The sequence below is a fragment of the Mytilus trossulus genome, unplaced genomic scaffold (genome assembly GCF_036588685.1).
Source record: "Mytilus trossulus isolate FHL-02 unplaced genomic scaffold, PNRI_Mtr1.1.1.hap1 h1tg000158l__unscaffolded, whole genome shotgun sequence".
Taxonomy (NCBI): Eukaryota; Metazoa; Mollusca; class Bivalvia; order Mytilida; family Mytilidae; genus Mytilus; species Mytilus trossulus.
The window spans coordinates 1,089,304-1,112,628 of record NW_026963304.1 but is presented as its reverse complement, the minus strand read 5'-3'; positions in this window follow the sequence as shown (position 1 = coordinate 1,112,628).

Below are 23,325 nucleotides of genomic sequence, written 5' to 3'. Positions count from 1 at the left end.
TAAATTGATGATAGTGACCGAAATCAAATGAGGACATGACAATGAATGTCCAAAAACTAAATCAACCTTATGCAAATTAATATAAAAGATATAACTAAATACTGAACACATATGGGTCGACATTCTACATGGTGACTTTTAAAAAGAACAAACAAGGTTAAGGTAGATCATATGTATAAGTTTCCTGAGATACAATTTTTTTATACTTTGCTAAAATGAAGATTTTTATGCTATTTTTAAAAACATAATAAAAAGGATGGGTCGTTGAAAATTGTCTAAATTTGCTTTAAAGGATCATGCAAAAACACATTTTTGTGCCAAAAATAATTCTATGAGATAGAACTTTGAAATAAATTGTTAGATTGTAGGTTTTATAATATGTTTGAAGAAAAAAAAAGAAAAAATGGTGGCACCAACCTTGTTTTTTTGCAACAAGAAAAATCAAAAATTTCCCAATCAGACCAGAATGATGTTTTTACTAAAAGAGTTATCTCCCCTTAAATGGCTCAGTTGGAAAAAAAATGATTCGTAAACACGAAATGTTTGGTATATATTTAAATATTTTGAATAATGCAATAATAAGCAATAATTCCATATTTTATTTTTTAGAAAAAATGAAAATATGGTAAGAGATAAAAACATTCATGATTGCATAAATTATACATCACTCTGAGGTTCACTATTTTAAATGTTTTAAACACTTAATGATAGAGGTACTTTTATATTTTGTTTTAAAGGAGAAATGTTTCTAAATTTTATATAAATCTTTTTATTCTTACTTCAGGTGGACATGTCATTAAGAAATCACTTAATTTTGAATTAAATCTTTTGCTATATAAAATTGTTTAGCACATTAATTAATATTATTTCTAGAAATCTTTAAACAATACTTAATTTTCGTAAAAAGAAAAGTGTTCAAATGGATAATGTTTGCCTACGGCATGAAGATATGAAACCACAAATGAATTGAATCAGAAAAAAATAATACACCTGAAATTTTCTTAACACACAAAAAAAAGGTTGATTTTTTTTCCAGCTCAACCTTTTAGGCTACTTGTAAAGTATTGCACTCTCTTTAGAACATTTACTCCTAGCTTTTGTTAAATAAAAAGACATCACATAATAATTATGAATAAATAGGTACAATATACTAAGTAAATTCCAGATCCCTATTTTATCCTCTAATATTAATGATTAATATTTTTAACAGTTTTTTGGTAAAATTGTATGAGGATCACCTAATTGTTTGTTAAATTTTTTTAAAAAGAATTCAAATAAGATTAAAATTTGTCCAAGGAAACTCAAATGTTACTGTTTAATTGTTATGTGACTTTAAGTACAGTACTGTTATTATATATCAGTAAAAAGAAAAAAAGTTACAGGACATAAAGTCACAAAACAATGAACTTATTTATTGCAGACCCCCAGTGAACATATTTATTTCAAAGTGTTTATGACAAAGATGATACATGATTGTATAATTTGAATATATAAGAGAAAGATCTTGCAATATTTTCTTTTTATTACATACTCATTTTTTCAGTTTGGGAAATTGTTCTTAAGGAGGGTCGAGGGTACAAAAAAATCAGCAAAAATTGAAACATTTGTTTTTTCATTATCAGTTGTTACTCTAAGATATGGTAAAAAAAAATCACCAAAAAAACCCCAATTTGTTTTGGCTCAGATGACTTTTAAATGTTTATTTGATTGAAAAAGCTCCAAGTTTTCTCCCTTTGGTGAAAATGACATTTATTTGCATAGAAATTAAATAACTTTTTTAACTCTTCGGTGACCTATATTTTTTTATTATTTTTTTTTCAAATGAATTGATCTTAAACTAAACTATTGTAAAATTTAAGCAATTTCTGTAATTAAATTTTTTTTTATTTCGATTTTAACTTTTTTTCTTCTATTTATGTTCAACAGAAAAAAAGTTCCCCAACAAAAATGCATGTTTCTTTCAAAGGCAGATTGTTAGCTTAAATGAACAGTACCCCATATTTTTTATTTATTTTTTCCAATAAGTATAGGATAAATAGCGAAACTATAAGTTATAGTTACGCCACATTTGAGACTTATTTAAGCAAACTTCATATAAGTCACTATAGCAACAACCTCACAATAACTTCACTTTATATTCACATTTAGAAATGAGGTATTTAACCAGGGTTCTTCCAACATTAACTCCACCTCGAATGAAGGGTAATTCAAACGCGGTTCGCCCTGGTTTAAGGTGTTCACACTACCTTAATTTAATGCAGATTAATAAATTCGGGTCGAACCCGGTTTAAAAAGGCAAAGTGTGAACGGCGTATAAGTAATAATTCATAGAAATGTTCCATGAACTTTCTTTAATATATTGCAAGATAGGATAAAATTGTCACATTTTTTTAATATTACAACATCAACTTGTCACTTATGGTCACATATCTAAAAATTAGATTTTTTTTTAATGCAAACACTTAAAATTGCAAAATGAACCTGGGCATGTAATTATGGCCTTAAATGGACCTTTTAGGGCAAAATGGATAATTCTTGTTTTAAAATAAATGTAAATTTGTATATCCCATCTGCTATTGTTTTTATGTTCAATGTTCCTAGATCTGTCAATCAGTAAAGATTGTTGCACCATTTTTTGTTAAAGTTTCTGGTCAAGGTAGTTTTCAATGAAGTTTAAGTGACAACTGCTTAAAACTTTAGGAACATGTTCCTTATGAATTGTAAGTCAAATCAGTGTTCTGACCAGATATCATGGTGCACTGAACATGGAAAATAAAGTGTGTTACACTAAGTGAATGTCGGTAGATCAGTACTGTACTGTAGAACTTATTCCTTAACTTATTTCTGTAATATATCGTTCATTTTATCATATTTGTTTATCATTGTAGAAACAGATAACCAGTGTCTTGCACACAACAAAACTTAGCAGCACATCAGACAAAGCTTTTGAGGACAGTGTTTCGGAAGTTATCAACTTCATCAATGATCTGCCAGACACACCTAGAACCAGTGAAAAAGCTCGAACAAGGTTCAGAAAAAGAATGTACAACCAAAAGGGATATGAAAAAACGAAGTGAGTATAATTTTGATTTGAAAAGTGTTTGTATATTCATGCCCCTGCCACCAGGTTAAGATGGTGTTAAGTTTGCCCCTTGTCCATAAGAACGCCAGTACATGTATGTCTGTAATATGTTTTAAAAATAGGGTGTTATAGCATACAGCATTCTGGAGTTATGTTCTTTAATAAGGTTATATAAAAGCTGGGCTACACTATCAGTGTCCCAGGGGCACATTCTCCTTTTAATTATTATTATTTCTGTAGACATGATCGATTTTTTTTAAAAAAGATAAGTGATATTTTTTACAGAAGAAAGTTTGTTTCAAAAGTTTTTTCTATGATTCTTCTTGTAAGTACATAAGTTTTTCTACTTAAACCATCTTCATTGACAATGATTGTTGTCTATATCTATATTTTATTATGAGTTAAGGTAAGATATAAACCTTTCACATCAATTAAACACCTCAAATTCGAATAGAACAGTTTAATTGCAATGATTTTCATATCATCAATTAAATGATCGGCAAAACATGTGTTGTGTGATATAACCCATGGACAACTTTCCACCAGAGACAATCTATTCTACATTCTAAAAATTTTTTTACCATACTACCAGCATAGCAAGTTATGAGAAGGCCAAGAGTAACACCTGTTTAACAATCCAATAAATGGTCTGATTAAACTATAAAATAAAAAAAAAATAACAAATAACATGTATATAAATCACAGAATTACATGCTCTTGCTTACTTTTGACAAATGAATACATAGTACACTCTGGTAGTTGATATGAAAACAATTGTTGAAAAATATATCTTCAGTGTACTTTTGTGACTTCTGTGCTGTAAAGACAATTAAAGAAACAGGAAACAAATACATGTACTGGCAAATAAACTTACCTTACAGAATGAGATGGTGATACCTGTTTCTTTTTACTTCTTAGAGATCTTCTGAAATTTCTTGTTCAGTTGTCACAATCCATGTTTCCGGTACTCACTTTTTAAATTATCATGCAAACCCTGAATTTAAGGTGTACGCGATATATACGAGTTATAGAAGTAAAAAAAATCTTCCTGTTTAATCAAATTAGGAATTCCAACTTTGCTGGAATGTCAGTTCCTGGTCCTAATAATAGAATCAAGAAGTCCGGAAAATTCAACTGACATAATTCTCAAATTTCTATAACATTAAATGGTTCAACTATGAAAAATCAAAAAAAGACTCTTCCACCCTCTGCTGTTAATATATTTTAATGTCAAGTTTAAAGTGGCCTTGAATGCAATTAAATTCCTGTAACTGTTTCGAAGATCATTTTAAATCATGTTGTAATTGAATATGTATTATTCCAATAAAGCACTTGCATTTCCCCCATCCCCTCTTTTCAGTGTACTACAGGAGGCACAATTGATTTGCTCTATGTTCGGGTTGTTGTCTCTTTGACACATTCCCTATTTCCATTCTCAATTTTATTTGTAATATTTGTATCATATTTGAGTAATTATCAATGTAAACCATATTTTGGGGTACATTTTTAAATTTGGTTATTTCTGCAAAACCCATAATATTTTAGCTAGGATATTTTGCTGATTGGCATTTATATAATAGATAAACATATGATGCTTCCAGTAAATTAGTTACTGGAATTAATTTAAGGAACATAAATTCAAGTATTTCCCAATTGTGGCTAACATTGGACACTGACTAAAAAGGGAGATAAATGAATCTTTTATGCAATATGTTTACATTTATTATTGCATAGCAATATAATATTTCCCACAGAAAGTAACCAAAAGTTAGTGTGCAATAAATTCCAATATTGCACTAGTACTAATCTTCAAAATTCATGACGTCATCAACGACAAAATCTTAGTTTCAACCATTTTTACTTTCAAATATTATATTGCTATACAATAAAAAGATTATTCAATGCATGGATATTGGGGAAAATTGTCCCTCGTAGAACATATATTGCACTCACAAGCTCGTGCAAAATAAAATTCTACTCGGGACAATATTCCCCAATATTCATGCAATAACCCGATATTTTTATTGTTATTTCAAAACACCTTTGTTATTGTTAACAATTCAATATTTTAAGTTATATACTAGTGAAAGAGTTGTGTTATTGCAGCATATTCTGAAATGTTGGTGCATTAGTCGAAAACAGCTAAAACAAAATAATAACATTTCAGTTGACGAGTTAACTATATAAAAAACAAATTACTTATAAAAGAAAATCTGTATAAATACTTACAAATTTAGGTTTATAGAAGTACAGAGGTACTAATATATTTTTATTTTATTTAGAGAGTTAGCCATAGCAACTGGCGGTATTGTAGGAAAATTGCGATCGAAGAAAGCCAGAGAGGTGATAATACCACCAAAACAACCCAGGGCATCCGTCAACCAAAGAAATGTTTCTATAATGAGTTCCTCAACAACATCACCTGTATCTTCTCCTGCTGCGTCTCCTGTATCTACTCCTGCACATTATCCTGTATCTTCAGAGACGCAACAGGAGAAGATACAGGAGAAGATACAGGATAATGTGCAGGAGTAGATACAGGAGAATGTGCAGGAGTAGATACAGGAGTAGGATAAAGGAGAATGTGCAGGAGAAGATACAACTGAGATGTGGAGCACATTCTCCTGTATCTACTCCTGCTGCGTCTCCTGTATCTTCTCCTGCTGCGTCTCCTGTATCTACTCCTGCACATTCTCCTGTATCTTCTCCTGCTGCGTCTCCTGTATCTACTCCTGTTGCGTCTCCTGTATCTACTTTTTATTTAATTTATTATACAGAGGATTAAAAAATGCAGAAAATGCAGAGATTTATATATAATTATCTACACTTACACTTCCAAAGAAAATAATCTGCATTTAATTCATTAAGGGGAATAACTATAACTTAACAATGGGAAAACTAGTTTGACCTAGTGTTTAGTACATTCGAGACAGATTTTAGCATGTCGAGAAAAATTAATACACAATTCAAAATATTCAGAATGTGTCGAAACATAATGAGGAAAAAACAGAATGTCAAGAATCTGTCGAGACATAATTAGGAAAAAAAATAATGTCGAGAATCGGTCGAGAAATTCTAAGACAGTATTTAAATGTCGAGAATTTGTCAAGAAATTTTTAGACAGTATTCAGAATGTCGAGAATATGTCGAGTAAATTTCATACTTATTTAATATAAGTCAGATTTTGTCAAGAAAAATTAAGACATAATTCATTCTTTTTCAGAGTGTCGAGTAAAAGTTCATGCAAATCAAGACAAAAACTGGTCTTTTCAGACTTTTGGACTTTTGTAGTGCAAACAATCAAACTTAAAGATTTTCTATATATTTCCATAAGCAAGCACACTTCTAAGTTACTTGAAACCATATATTTTATTTGTATATAAGCTTGAATGATTGTTTCTCAAAATCAAATCATAAATCCATGAAATTCTAAAAAATATATAATAAAATAAGTGGTTTCTGCCAACTTAAGTAATATATCTGATGTTTCGCTCAGTTTTAGTTTGTAACCGGGATTTGTTTTTTTTAGTTTCGAACAGCTGTATACTACTGTTGCCTTTATTGTTTTGAGACCTGTTGTGTTGCTATTTATAATACCCTGTAGATTACCCACCTGACAGTAAGGTAACTGCTTATATATGATCACCAGTAGGCGACATAGCACCTACGATAGTAAATTTGAGTTGTCTTCCATTGCACAGAAGGTTATAGTTTGGAATACATTTAAATAGAAAGAAGATATAATAAAGCCAATGAAATATATCTATATTCATTTTGAATAAATGTTGACAAAACAATCAAAAGAAATTTAGAGCCTGTGTCGCTCACCTTGGTCTATGTGAATATTAAACAAAGGAAGCAGATGAATCATGACAAAATTGTGTGTTGGTGATGGTGATGGTGATGTGTTTGTACATCTTACTTTACTAAACAGTCTTGCTGCTTACAATTATCTCTATCTATAATGAACTTAGCCCAGTAGTTTCAGTGGAAAATGTTAATAAAAATTTACAAATGTTATGAAAATTGTTAAAAATTTACTATAAAGGACAATAACTCCTTAGGGGGTCAATTGACCATTTCAGTCATGTTGACTTATTTGTAAATCTTACTTTGCTGAACATTATTGCTGTTTACAGTTTATCTCTATCTATAATAATATTCAAGATAATAACCAAAAACAGCAACATTTCCTTAAAATTACCAATTCAGGGACAGCAACCCAACAACGGGTTGTCCGATTCATCTGAAAATTTCAGAGCAAATACATCTTGACCTAATTAACAATTTTCACCCCAATCAGATTTGCTCTAAATGCTTTGGTTTTTGAGTTATAAGCCAAAAAATGCATTTTAACCCTATATTCTATTTTTAGCCATGGCGGCCATCTTGGTTGGTTGGCCGGGTAACCGGACATTTTTTAAAACTAGATACCCTAATGCTGATTGTGGCCAAGTTTGGTTAAATTTGGCCCAGAAGTTTCAGAGAAGAAGATTTTTGTAAAAGTTAACAACGACGACGGACGACGGACGCAAAGTGATGAAAAAGTGATGAAAAAGCTCACTTGGCCCTGTTGGCCAGGTGAGCTTAAAAGGGGAGAGAAATATTTAAATAGATCTTTTCTTGAAAAATACATTAATGAATGTATGTATAATTACACATTGGTTATGGATGTGCAAATCTTGTCTTTAATAAAACAGGAATGTTTATTTAGCAAACCCATATGGTAAATTGCTTCTGAAAACTTACGATTCTAATCAATCAATTGATTCCACGTTAGTTTTAGTTTTTGTAATAGCCTAAAAACAGTAACTGCCTGTAAAATTATTAAATTATTAAACTTTATTAGAAGTATAATGCATTACTATGCATATTACATTTAATAAAATTCATCGGGTCTTCGTTCTTAAATATGTTCTTAAATTAATCGCAAACGATGGAAACTTCATAATTGAACTTTATTTGAAGCTTTTGTAACAAATGTTGTTATTTTCAGTTTTTTCTTTTGATTTTAGCGTTTTTCATCGAAGATTCTAAAAACCATTTTATTAGAATCATTCGATACACATTGTGATTTGAAATATAATCGCAAGATTTGATTTTTGGAAAGAATTTCACCAGGGATCCTAAATACTGAATGTTTGTACTGACATAAATCAGGGATTATCGAGACCTGCTGTTCAGAACGTTTTATAATGCCCTGATGTGTAATCTTCAATTTTGACCCTCGAATCATGATGTTGTTTGTTCATCAGGACTATCGTGAGTAGATGTCCGGATAAACCTGCAGATACCATCGAAACTCCTTGTTTGAAGAAACCATAAAATACGACTCTCTATCCATGTTGTTTGAAAAACATTATCAGAGACCATTGAGGCTCAATATTTTGATTAAATCCCAAGCATTTCCCAAGGCACATCAGTCAACGTTCTGTTATTATCTTAAACACTATAAAACCAACAGATAAATGAACAAACCTTTAACATACCATGGCGCAACGTACAAGCGAAAAGCTACGTGACATCAAATAAAGAAACATAAACAGGCACACAGACAAGAACGTTATAAAAATAGACAATAAAGTATTTATCATAGAACTATAACAAAATGACGGGATGTAGAAGTACAAAGCCACGGCATATGTAACCAAGAAACACAAAAAGGTATGCAGAAAAACAAAATAGCAAAAACGAGAGACAAACATATAAAAATTTTCATTGAACTATAACACAATGAGAGGGTGTATAAGTACAGAGCCATGTCAAATGGATACCAACAAAAGAACAGACTAAACATTAAAAAGCATATTCAAAAAGACAAATAAAAGGATATTATAACACGGTTTTTTAAATTATAAACAACGTCAGTACCGCGAATATCGTGTATCATTTGTGAAGTTGATATGGAACATTCATCAACAGAGTCTAGGGACCTACAGAGGATTTTTTTTTTGAAAAAAGGTGAGACGTTCTTGACATTGGTTCATCAACTTTCTGTTCATACACTGGCGACATTTTAAAACGTCAGAGGAGTTGCTGCATGCTCTCAAATACCAAATAATTTTTAACATGTATATTCCATACGCAGAAAAAGTTGTCGGAATTCCAATGGGGACTAACTGTGCACCACGTATTGCGAACCTGTTCTTGTATTGCTATGAGTTACAATTTATGACCACAATCAGCAGAGACCCATCGAAACAACATCTGATTCAAAGATTTAATAATACTTTTAGAGATGTTGTTGCAATAAAGGCTCTCGATAATGACGACATCAGTATGTGTACTAAAGAAATTTATCCTGTTGAACTTACTTTAATAAGGCTAATACTGACCACTGCCCTTTCCTCGATCTTGATATCTTTATCATTAACGGGAAGCTTAATATTAAAATTTATGATAAAACAGATGATTTTTCATTTCCTATCGAAAATTATCCATTTTTAGATGTTGACGTTCCTTTGTCACCATCTTACGGTGTTTATATATCCCAACTTGTACGAAACATTTACTTAATTTTATCACCGGTACAAGGACATCATTCGTAAATATAACTCAACATGCAGACTTCTTATACGATCAGGTATTTCACATCCGATCTTTTATGATAATTTTCTTTTTAAAGTACAAAAATGTCAGTAGTCACATCAAAAGCTAACAAAACCTTTAAATAGACTTATTAAAAAGGGATATAGTTACGATACTGTTGTCAGGTCATTAAATATTGCATATGTTGGCTTTAATATTGATTCACTTATAGGGTCTTTGCATCGGAACTAAACACATTTATTAAAAAAACAGTAGTTGACATGACTTAGAGGCATGATTTTTTTTATTAGTTGTTAATGGCTTTGAACTAGCTGTCAGATAACTGCGAGTACTCTCAGATCTGTTCATTGTGTCTTTTTGTGTCGGGATGTATCAATACCCGGCCACGTCCACTTTTATTTTTTGTCTATCTGATGAGTTAAGCCTTTTTCAACTGATTTTTATAGTTCGTTCTTATGTTGTACTGTTATACCACTGTCCCAGGTTAGGGGGAGGGTTGGGATCCCGCTAACATGTTTAACCCCGCCACATTATTTATGTATGTGCCTGTCCCAAGTCAGGAGCCTGTAATTCAGTGGTTGTCGTTTGTTTATGTGTTACATATTTGTTTTTCGTTCATTTTTTTACATAAAAAAGGCCGTTAGTTTTCTCGCTTGAATTGTTTTACATTGTCTTCTCGGGGCCTTTTATAGCTGACTATATGCGGTATGGGCTTTGCTCATTGTTGAAGGCCGTACGGTTACCTATAATTGTTAATGTTTGTGTCATTTTGGTCTTTTGTGGATAGTTGTCTCATTGGCAATCATACCACATCTTCTTTTTTATATGACACGGGTTGTGTTCTTCTCATATATGTTATGATGGTATAATACTCAACCCAAACGAGAGGGATTGGTCCTGATATTCATACGATGATCACATAATCTTTTAATCAGTGGAATTGGAGTCTGGAGCTGGCATGTAAGTGAACTGCAAGTAATCTGTTATTATCAGACATCAAACTCTGACTTTTCCTGAAATGAATTTTAATGTGCGTATTGTTATGCGTTTACTTTTCTACATTGGCTAGAGGTATAGGGGGAGGGTTGAGATCTCATAAACATGTTTAACCCCGCCACATTTTTGCGCCTGTCTCAAGTCTGTTAGTCTTGTATTATTTTTAACTTTTGTTTCTTGTGTATAATTCGGAGTTTAGTATGGCGTTCATTATCACTGAACTATTATATATATTTATTTAAGGGCCACCTTAAGGACGCCTCCGGGTGCGGGAATTTGTCGCTGCATTGAAGATATATTGGTGACCTTCTGCTGTTATCTGTTATACGGTCGGGTGTTGTCTCATTGACACATTCCCTATTTCCATTCTAAATTTTATTGGTATATCTATAATACTAAAATTACGAGGTCCAATTTGTCAGCCGTCATCACGTAAAAACGACGAATCAAAGAATTCAACTTTATATATAACTAATATAGTACAAAGGTGTAGATTAAAAATTACACCACTCAAAGCCCTTTTGTTTTCCACGAAATTAATATTGCCAATAATTAAGAAGTTCCGGGTCGAGCCCGATACCGATACCAATAGTATATTCATCTGTTACCTATTACCTTATCTGTACGCTCCGCATTTGACAGGCGCTCCACCAAACGGTGTATTCAGGATATGATATATACACGGGTCATAATCACAGGGTTGACACTACTAAATTGTGAAATTGTTACCTATTGTAGTGTTTTAATCAGTAAGACTTTATAAGATAACAATACGAATACTAAAAATAAGGCGTATAGGTACAGTTTTCAATTTGTTAGCGGGCATGACGTAAAACAGCGAATCAAAGAATTCAACTTTATTAATAACTAAAGTAATATAGGACAATGCTGTTGATTAAAAAAAATACTCCATCTCAGGACCTTTTGTTTTTCAAATAATTAATATTACCAATAATTGATAAGTTCCAGTTAGACGGGTTCAAACAGACAGATTTGAAAGCAGAGAAAACTGTGATAACTATCTTATAATCGGCATGACTTTATCAGATGACAATACTAATACACAAATAAGTCTTGCGCATAGTAATATACTTTAATTCAGTCACGGACCCGCGATATCACGGGTGTGTTCTAGTTGCTACTAAAATGGAGAGAAATTGAAAATTTCAAAATTAAAATCGTATCGTTTGTTCTCGATTCTAATGATGAATTGACTGGGTTTATTAAATTCGAGATATACGTTTAATCATGATGCTTTTGACGCCGTGTCTGTAGTTCATTAGTTTCTAGTTCTGGTGGATATATAAATGTGATCCAATAGAAAGGTTTTGATTGATAATGGAAATATTATCATTAACAAATTTGAATTTGAAAATAAATGACCGAGCTGTTTTGATCTTCTTGTTTTTGAAAAGTGTCTGTAGAAACTCCAAGGCATAAAAAATATAAGATGAAGTCGGCTGTTAACAAGAAACTCCAGCTACGAATACATGTCTGCAACATTAAAACTGTTTAAATGTGCAAAAAAGTATGATTACGGTAAAAAAAATTAAAGAAAAAAAAAAACGATTCTCTTCAAAATATAATCTTTATAAAATTTTACGGAAACATCAGAATAAATATATACTATGAAATTGTCCTTTCGTTCGTACGATAACGATTTATGTTAAATGTAAATCGCGTTATTCAGGTAGTTTACCTAGTACAATCATTAGATATGTATATGACTGCTATCAAACAGATTTTTTTTACATTTGATGACATTTATCATTATTATTTTACATAGGGTTTCTTTGTAAAACAAAACTATATGTAAATGTATTTTCTAAAGAATAAGTTATTTAAAGTATGACATACGACAGAAATAGCATCCCCGGTGATTACAAAATAAAACAGATTTATATTACATTATTATATTTATTTAATCATGATGACTTAACACTGTTCATTTTGCTTACTGCTTTACCTTTAAGAAATAACAAAAAAAACTTTAACAATCAGTCTAACAATATTGTATACAATAGCTTTGTTCTTTGCGTCTAAATACGTAAAATTGGAAAAGAGGGGGAGGGGAACGGATAAAATCATTGATTTTATTTACAGACGTCATTCATGTATCTTAGATTTATCAAATCAACATATTGTTTGGCTTGACAATAGAAATGGTTCTTCAGGATTTCAAAAACTCTTCAACGTTGGTGTTATATTATGATGTGTGGACATTAACGTGGAAATAAATCAAACCGACTAAATGTATATACACCATTGTCCTGTGATAAACGAAATTAAAACATATACGTCTGTACAAGAATAAACGATATGTTTAGTCCCATACAAACTGGTACAACATCAATACACGTTTGATATATGCATATATGTAATTTAAAAAAACCATCTAACACTATGATAACATTTAAAACAGTATCAATATGATTTTAATAGTTAAGGATACGTGACAACTCATGCCTAAAGTTTATGGATCTCTGACATTGCAAAGCTATTCTCCATAAATTAAATTTCAATCACACCAAGAATTATCAAATATTTCTACTCAGTTTAATATAAATTATTCGGGTACAAAGTAAGCCAAATGTGAATGAGTACTCTGAAATTAAACTTTATGGAAAACCCACCTAAATGTTTTCGCCGAACTATCTTTTCAATGAAAAATCGTCAAGCACCTGTACTTTATTTCGGTCAGATACATAAATTAAAATACGAGATTTATTTTGTAACTATAAGATTATTTCTTTTTTCACTATAACTGACATTTATAAATATTAACATGATCAAGTTGCAATGTTATGAACAAGCTACATCATCTAAATGATATGTTTAAAAGTAATAACAATGATGAAGGAGAAATAAGTATACCGGATAATTTTAGTATAAAACACATTGTTATTACACTATGTGATATATTTTATTATCATTTACCCACAATCAGTTTAACACAATGGTATTAAATAATTTTGTTCTTTACGTCTTTACAAGTAAATTATTAAAAGTAGCTTAAGGTTCAACATCTCTCAACACAAGACAGTGATCTTTAACGGTTTTCTTTGTTATCCTGGTTGTTATTAATACGCCAAAAATTAATTAGTTTATACCACTAAATAAAAGCAACATTAGTATACCGCTGTTCGAAATTCATAAATCGATAGCGACAAACGGCTACGGGTTACAAACAAAAACTGAGGGAAACGTATCAAATATAAGAGAACTCCGACACAACATAAACACAAAAACGAAATGTAACACACAAAGAAACGAACTATAATGTAACAATGGCTATTTTTCTGACTTGGTATAGGGCATTTTATGAAAAAAAATGGTGGATTTAATCTGGTTTTGTGGCATGCCAAAACTCTTGCTTTACTATAAAAGAAGTTGAATTAGGGGAAGATATCATATTACACTTACAAAAAACTCATAACTTAAATTCGAACCTTTGAATCGCGAGTGAATGACAAAAGGGCTATAAGAAGAGAGAATTTGGACAAGGTTTTCATGATAAATTCTCCACTTAAACATATGTCTACAGGACTGATAGGATAAAACGATATCTTGGGACAATATTATTAAAAATTACATACATTTCATATATACACAGGACTATCACAAATTGTTTTAAACAGTTGATAGAAATTAAACCCAATACAAAACTAATAACGACAGATTCAACTGGCGTGTGTCCAACCAATTAAGTGAGGTGAGTGCAACTATAATTCGTTAAACGGAATACTTTCTTGCATTAGTTTACTGTTTTGTATTTAACATTCATATCGAAACCTTCTTGTTCTGCTGCTAGCAGTGTGTCCCTTTAATGTTGGTACTATGTACAGTTTGCAATAATTGTGTTTCTTATTTTTTTTTATTAATAATTATTTAACGTTTGTACTAGGTTACAGATTTTGTAATATTAGGACATAATTGCCAAAATGAAAATCTGATACGATACCATTGTTACTTTTATAATCAAAACAAACTGAAAATTAGAAAAAAAATAATCGGATCAAATTTGTTTTAAAAAGAATACGGACTTTTAAAGGTGGATTACATCAAGCTGTCTATAAAGCATTTGTTTCCCCTTAGAAAAAAATAAGTGTCCGTACAAGACGAAACCTAGATCAATATATCTTTAAGACTAAAAAGAAAACAAAAAGGACAAATTTGATCGTGTATGATGAATATAATTACAGTATTTTATAAAACAGGAGCAGTTTTATAGAGTAAAAGTGTTATATAAAAAGAACTGATGTCAGAAGATTCAACAATGCAATATTTAATTGGTCAAAATCACAACAAAAATTTAAAAATATTTCTCGAAGTTTAAAATAAATTATTAGGGTAAAAAGTACTTTATATGTAAATAAACTGAAAGAAAAACCCAACTAACTTTGTAATAAAATTCGTCAAACATCTGCACTTTAATAATTCGATCATATACATACCTTAACATACGATATTTGTTTTGTAGCGTTCAGTCTGTATTTCTCACTATCAATGACAATTAAATGTGAAAACAATCTGGTTTCAATGTGGTAAACAAGTTATTTTTGGTAACTAAGGTTAAATAAGTTTAAGTACAAGGTCTAAAAAGGATGTTATAATGAGATTATACATTCCAAAATAAATTGTATGTCACACTCTGCTGTATATTTTACCACGTATTTAACTATGTATGTGTTGTTAAAATTAATGCACGTGAACTATAATAAGTCTAATGTTATGCATTAGATGGGAAACGTTTTGAAAAAAGAAACACCCCTTCATCCCCTCATCTGGTTCCGAATGGTTGACGGATTGTTCCTGTCCATTGGGCTTGGTCCATCTATATCAAGTATCGTCGACAGGGCCTGAAGCTAAATTGCCCTTTACCTATCCTCTTGGCTCCTGACGGAGCATAAGATAGCCACAAGACTTCGCCATCCAGTTCTGTCTCTAGCCTTTGTTTCAGCTTCTACCCAGGTGATGCCAAGCTCCTTAAGTTCGGCTTCAATCGTTCCACGCCAGGTGGTTTTGGATCTTCCTCTTGGTCTCCTTCCCTGGGGTGTCTAAGAGTTGTCCTGGTGATATTGGATACAGGAATCCTGAGAACATGCCCCAGTCGTCTGAAGCGCCTCTGTCGAATTTCTTTCAGGATACACATGTATTTGGTCATTTCAAGGAGATGTTCATCTGAAATCTGGTTTGGCCAGAAGATTATGCAGATTCGCCTCAGACAATTGTGGTGGAAACTTGAGAGCGATCTCATATCTGTTTTTGTTAGTCTCCAGCATTCACTTCCATACAGAAGGACAGATTTATCATTACTGTTATATAGCCTGTTCTTTCTTTTTCCTGTTGTATTGTTTGGACTTTCCAATGGGTCGTAGTCTTGGTAATGCAGGTCTTGCCTTGGCTAGCCTACTTTTAATATATTTTTGTGTCGGATCTTCTGTACTAACCACAGTTCCTAGATAGATTGTGTGATATATAATATATTTTTTTTTTTCAAAAGAGTACTAAAGGCAAAATTTCTGCTCAATTTGAATGAATTGTGTACATCAACATCGTGTTAAATGTGACGTCATACAACGATCAAAACTTCGACTGATGACTACGATATGTCTTCTTAGAAATTAACACTAAATTCAAGCCAAATTAGAAAAAAATGCTGGTTTTTAAAAAAAGAATATTGCATGTGTATAAAGGGAAGAGCGGTATATTACATGCAATTTGATTGGATGACAAAACAGATTCTACAAAATATATGATCTCACCGACTACCTATTAATAAAGTGTAGTAATTAGCTTACATCTGCAAAAGGACAACTTCAGCTTTAGCAATTTAACGACAAAGATTTGTCCCGGTAAAGTGTCTTACAAAATTACAACATTTTGTAATTATAAATGCTTTCTGATTTTTCGAACAGTGTCATATCCCCTATAATCAAAAGTGTTTGGTTTCTTCTGTTAAAAAGATATCTTCCAATGGAGTAATCAAATATTTTATTCGAAGTAACAGATGGACGGACAGACCAACACTGAATGTTTGATTACACTTTTTAATGTATTTGTCGTTATCAATCATCAGTTTAATTGCATCGTTTTATAAAACAAATTTGAAAATATGTGTGCAACAAGAAACAACAAATGTGTCAAACTTTAACACGTTTAATTATAATTTCAAAATATAACATTATAGCGTAAACAGTATATATCGTCTTAAAATTAGAGATCCTCGATTATAAACTGTTTTGTTGCAAACTATACTAAACATTGTTTTATATTTTAATATCTTCACTTATTCGTCTGTCTCCTAATATTCTTTATTTCTAATATGTTTTGGGAGTATGAATTATTTACAATTGAGTAAGTCTTCTGATTTATACCCTGTTGCTCGGGGTAACTTTATTTAAGTAATCATAATAAAACCAGTTTCAAGAAGCCTCAGTCTTAAAAGTTTTCTGACTTGTGTTATAAACTGCATTATAAAATTTAACTTCCCATTATTGGACAATTGAAAATTAAAACTGAAAGGTGTTACTTGTCTGCATAGCTCAAAGGCGAAAACAAACCTATAAATGTATAGTTTAATTTTGTTTGTTAGTTCATCCACATTCACCATATATAATATAATATAAAAAAGATGATTAGGTATGAATGCCAATGAGACAACTATCCACAAAAGACCAAAATGACACAAACATTAACAATTATAGGTCACAGTACGGCCTTCATCAATGAGGAAAGCCCATACCGCATATAGTCAGCTATAAAAGGCCCCGATAAGACAATGTAAAACAATTCAAACGAGAAAACTAACGGCCTTATTTATGTAAAAAAATTAATAGTTATTATATTTTTTTTATCTCAGATTGCCATTTCATTTACCAAAAACAAAAATTGATTGTTATAACATATGTATTTATAGTCGATTGGGAAACAAAATACTGCAGCTTATATCAATCCCTTTCCACTTTGTGGGTGCCAGTGCTGCGTTGCATTAGCCTGCTCCTTCGAACAATTTCAAATGGTGTATCTTACGTAGATCTATTTTTAAACGGTACAGCTTTTCATCATCCCCTTTCGAAAGACTATCATCGTTTCTCTAGACCATACTTGTAATATATATTTAATATATAACAAGATTTTATTTTTCTATTTAGTAAATATTTACCACAGCTTGTTGGAAGAAGTGATCATTAAAGTAAACAGAATATCACATTACTCAGTAAACTGCATATGTACAAGCTTTTTATTCTGTAAGTACAAAAGACAAAAAAGCTTTACATTAAACATGTTATTCTAACAGAATCAAATGTAAAGTGTCACCAATATTTAGTGTGTTGATATGTTAAACAAACAAGTTTGAGAATTGTCTGCAAATCGTCTACTAAGTGTGTCATTATAAACAGTAGTAAGCTTTAACCAAAGTGACATCTGTCAGTTGCATCGAATCGGCATAACGTAAAGGCTGTGGAAACGACAGAATATATCACAACCTTAAAAAACTTAAATTTTGGGAAAGTTTTATCCTTGAGTATTTGCATTTATTTTTAGCAATGCATGATTGTCAACGTAATCTATTAAATTGAATATGATACTCAATATAATTCTATTAATTATGTTACATAGAATTTTTCATTTTATAAAGACGGTATGTAACCTTGGAGAACGTTCTAGTCATCGACTTTTATCAGCTGAGTCATGCATACCTATAATTAAACTATCTTATAATAGGTATTTACAGAGACTGGTGGCGTGATCAACTACGAAAACAAAATATCATATAACCACCTAAATCTTTATGAATGAACAAAAAGATACATGACTTTAAGAAATACACAATTGCAAAAATGTTTTCATAAACATGATTATGAATTAAACATGTTAAGACAGGAGTAATTATTTTTCTTATTTTCATGATATATTGACGGTTTCCGTTACATCGAATCGATAAACTTATGTCTTATTTGTCTTTTATTGTTTATATCCAAATCGTTGTAATGGTTACTGTTTAAAAAAAAGAGGGATGAAAGATACTAGAGGGAAAGTCAAACTCATAGATTGAAAATAAACTGACAACGCCATAGCTAAAATAACAAAAGACGAACAGACAACTTAAAGTACAAAATACACAACATAGAACACTAAATACTAAGAAACACAAACCCCACCAAAAATTTGGAGTGATATCAGGTGCTCCGGAAGGGTGAGCAGATCCTGCTTTACATATGGCACCCGTCGTGTCGCTTTTTTTTTCAAATCCGGTAAATAGTTTAATTCGGTAAGTCTCATTCGTGAAAAGGGAAGGGTATTGTAGTTACGACTTTAGGAACATATCCGATATCATCATATACGTGACACGGTTATTCCCTTACGGTAAAGTAACTCGTGATGACGTCCATAACATTTACGAAGGGATGATTTTAACTTCACCATGTGGAAGCTTTGTTTAAAAGCTTCTTTGTGATCAACAATCCTCTATCAAGGAAATCATGATATAAACACAATCCCGGGAATATCGTTCCAATTGGGAGATATATGGACACTATTTACTTCTTATAATTTTTCCTAAGAAGGTCCTGTATGAAGTCAGCTTCATAGTAATAAAAAACACGTCAGTCGAGAAGAGGGACACAATTGGTTCCCATTGGAATTCCAACAGTCTGTCCTCCGAACGTAACAAATATGTTGTCCTTTACAAAGTAGGATTTATCCCTCCCAAAGACAAGATACTTGTATCTTCGTTCGCCTTTCTTTTTAATGGAACAAAGTAATACAAAATATTTCAATTTGTCTTTTAGTTTGGAATGGAATACTTGTGTAAAGTGTAGAAAAGTCAAATGTTTTAATAGTATTGCAAGGTGAGAGAGTCGTAAATCGTATGTACTATAAAAGATTGTTGGTTTTTTTTAGTATTCAAATCTGATTCACACGACCTCTAGAATAGGCAGTTTCACAATAACTTTAGAGCCCGGCTTTGATTGCTGATAAAATAGATGTTAATAATTTAAAAAGATGTTTCGTTGAGCATTTGGAAGACCCAGCAATATACCGTTGTGTGTAAGGACATTTATAAAGCTTAGGTATCCAATACAGCGATGGAAGATCCAGTTCTTCATCTTTGGTTTTAAGTGTATATGTAGTGCACAACATTTATTTCATTTTTGCTACGCTTTGGTATTTATTGATATTTTTGATGTGGCAAGTGGGTTGCTTTCTTATTCTTGTTTGAAAGAAATAAGAAACCACTCTATAAGTTCACTTTTCAAATTTTCAGAACGAAATATTATCGTAGTTAAGGTCCTGTTAATATGTGTCCTACAAACCACTAATATGTAGAAAAATCTAAATGTTTTTGTTAATATATATTAAATCATGTTGAGAGAAAGTATTTCAGATGTAAAAAAAATCTTTTAAACATGGAATAAAAACAATAAAAATAGACCTCTTATAAGACAATACCATGTACACTTGTACATAGTTCATTTATGTCTCATCATCAATATTACAAAACATAAATGACGCATCAAAACATTAAAGAAAATAGAATATTAATGCCTTGCTAAACAGACTTACAAAAGCTGGATTAAAAACGATAGTGTTCTTAAGCCAATATTAGAAATAAAACATTGAGAAGCTAAATTTTCACAGCAGATTATGGCAATGGTTAAAGCTACAACACAATTACAGTCACTTTCTATAACAAAAGGCAAGTTTTCAAAATTTAGAATTTCTTAATGTTTTGATGTTCTGACAAAACTATTTAAAAGAGTTCAGTTTGAAGGCCATCGGCGATGTACACTCTGAAAATACATGTTCTTCAAATTCAAAAATGTATTTGCAAGTTCTTCACGCTAGTTATTTTACTGGAAGTCTTTCGAATTGTCTATTTTCTATGCGGTGTGGTGAAACAACACAACAAAACTGCCCACTCTCTTTCGGCTGTTTATTATTCGTGAGAACAAATGTTAATATCCTTTTGTAAATCATGGTTATACAACCACAATCAAGTCATTATTTCCTTCCCCAACAACCGCTGCAAACAATCAACTGTTGAGGTAACAGTATTTTGTATACAAGATAGGACATAGCAAGATAATGTGTCAAAAAGACCAACGGTTTTAAGTAAGCTTTAAGTTTTGCAGTTATTGCTTCTTTTTTTTTAAAAGAGGTCTGGCGCTGTAAAACGCTTGCAATCTTTTGTTTAAATTATTATCTGCTGTTGTATTTTTTTTCTTTCTATTCCACATTTAAGCCGGATGTGCGTACCGTCTTCTTATTTTGAGAGCCGACCATCTTTTTATTTTCGGAGGTGGTCGCCTTTTTGTTTCAAATATCGGGTTTTTTTTCGATTCCGCACTATAACATCTAGCCTCGATGATTTGCTTTCATTGACAAACAAGGTGGATCGTCAAATTTCAATATTTCTTATATAAATCGGACGAAGAAAAACGCACAGGACGATAGTGAAACGGAAAATTCGGAAGCAGGACAAATCGCCCCATTGGCAAATTGCCCCACACCTAATCGCCCCACTTTTTTACCAACTCGCCTCAAAAATACAAAGCCACGTCATATGTAAACAAGAAGCACAAACAGGTATGCAGAAAAAACATATTAGCAAAAATACTAAAAATATTATAGAACATTAACAAAATGAGGGGGTGTATAAGTACAAAGCCATGTCAAATCGATACCAACAAAAGAACAGACTAAACTATAAAAGTAATATTCGAAAAGACAAAAAAAAAATACATTGAAACAACTTTTTTTTAAATTTTAAACAACGTCAGTTCAAAGAATCTATACGTCAAGACTATCGTGTATTATTTGTGAAATTGATATGGGATATTTATCATCAGGGCTGGGTACCTACTGATGAATGTACACAAAAAGGATGAGACGTTCGTGACATACCCTTTGTTCATCCACTGTCTGCTCATACACAGGTGACATTTTACAAAAACTAAGTAGTTGCTGCATGCACTCAAATACCAAATAAGTTTAAAATGTATATTCCATATGCAGATAACGTAGGCATTTTGCTATTAAGATGGAGAAATATTGAAAATTTCAAAACTAAAAGCGAAGATTTCGTCATAGATTTTAATGCTGAGATGACTGTGCATGTCAAATTCGAGATAATGCTGTGGCAGCCGTGTATGTGGTGTCATTATATCCTAGTTCTGGGGGATACATTAATGTAAACCAATAGGAAAGTTTGGATTGTTAATGGAAAGAACATCATCAGTATATCTGAATTTGAAAATAAATGACTGCGCTTTTTTTTTATCTTCTAGTTTTTGAAGGAACTCCAATGCATTAAGAATTAAGATGAAGTCAGCGGTAAACCAAAAAACTTCAGCTACTGATACATGTCTGCAACATTAGAAACAAAATACTGTTTGAATGTGCAAAAAAAGAATGTTTACGGTAAAAGTTTTAAAACAAAAAGGTGTGTCTCTTCAAAATTTGTCTGAAGACATTCTTTCTTTATAAACATTTGAGGAAACATCAGAATAAATATATACTGCGAAATTGTCCTTTCGTTCGTGAGATACCGCTTTATTTTAGATGTAAATCACGTTATGCATGTACATTGTTATCTAGTATAATCATCAGACATTGACATGACTGCCATCAAACCGAATTTTTTAACATTGGATGACATTTAAAATTAATAACTATAGGGTTTCATTGTAATACAAAACCCATAATTATATGTAATTTCTAAAGAATAAGTTATTTAAAGTATGACAGACGACAGAAATAGCATTTATACGATAGTAACAACATAAAACAGATTTCTTTATCAATATAAGATTTATTTTATTACGATGACTTAACACTGTTCATTTTGTTTACCGATTTACCTTTAAAAAACCTAAAAATAACCTACTAGTAGAGCATTTGCATTATTCAAGTATTAGGATACGTGCACGAATCGACGTATACGTATCGACCAGATTTGTTTACAAAAATGAGTTGACCCCGATCTCAATTAAAATAAAATGCATTATATAATATTTTCATCGGGACCAACTTGACTTTATTACCCTTTCCTCATATACGTGTTATACGATACGTCGATACGGATACGCCAGCAAATACTTGATTAATGCAAATGCTCTATTAGAGGTCGGTCATTTACAAACGTATCAAACGTATCGTATACGTTGACGTATCCGCATCTGCAGAGATATCAAAGATATTATGTTATCCCGAGCTTATCAATAAGACCATGCTTCATTTAAAAAAAATCAAACGTATTGGAATCTCTTCGAAACAACGAAACAGAAACTTTCAATATTTGTGATAGGGCTGTTTTGTAAAAACAATAAGGGGTTCTATCAACTACTTTTACATGCCCTTAAAAGGGAATCAATGTAGGTTAGGTACACGAATATCGTACAAAACCCTTTAATAATCTTTTTAAAAATATTTCAAGATCTTTTATGAATAAACACTCAGGAACTTTGAATAATGATGTTATCATAAAAGGTAATAGAAAAGTACTGACTATCACTCTTTTTGTCAATTAAGAATTTGGTTCTAAGTGAGAACAAGTTCATACACAATCAAACGATTTCACCGTATTCACCCCTATCATGCCTGTAAACTGTTCCAGCTATCCGGAATATTTTTAAAAGTAAGGGTTACATATTCCACAAATACTCGATATTTCCTAATGGTTTTGTAAATTT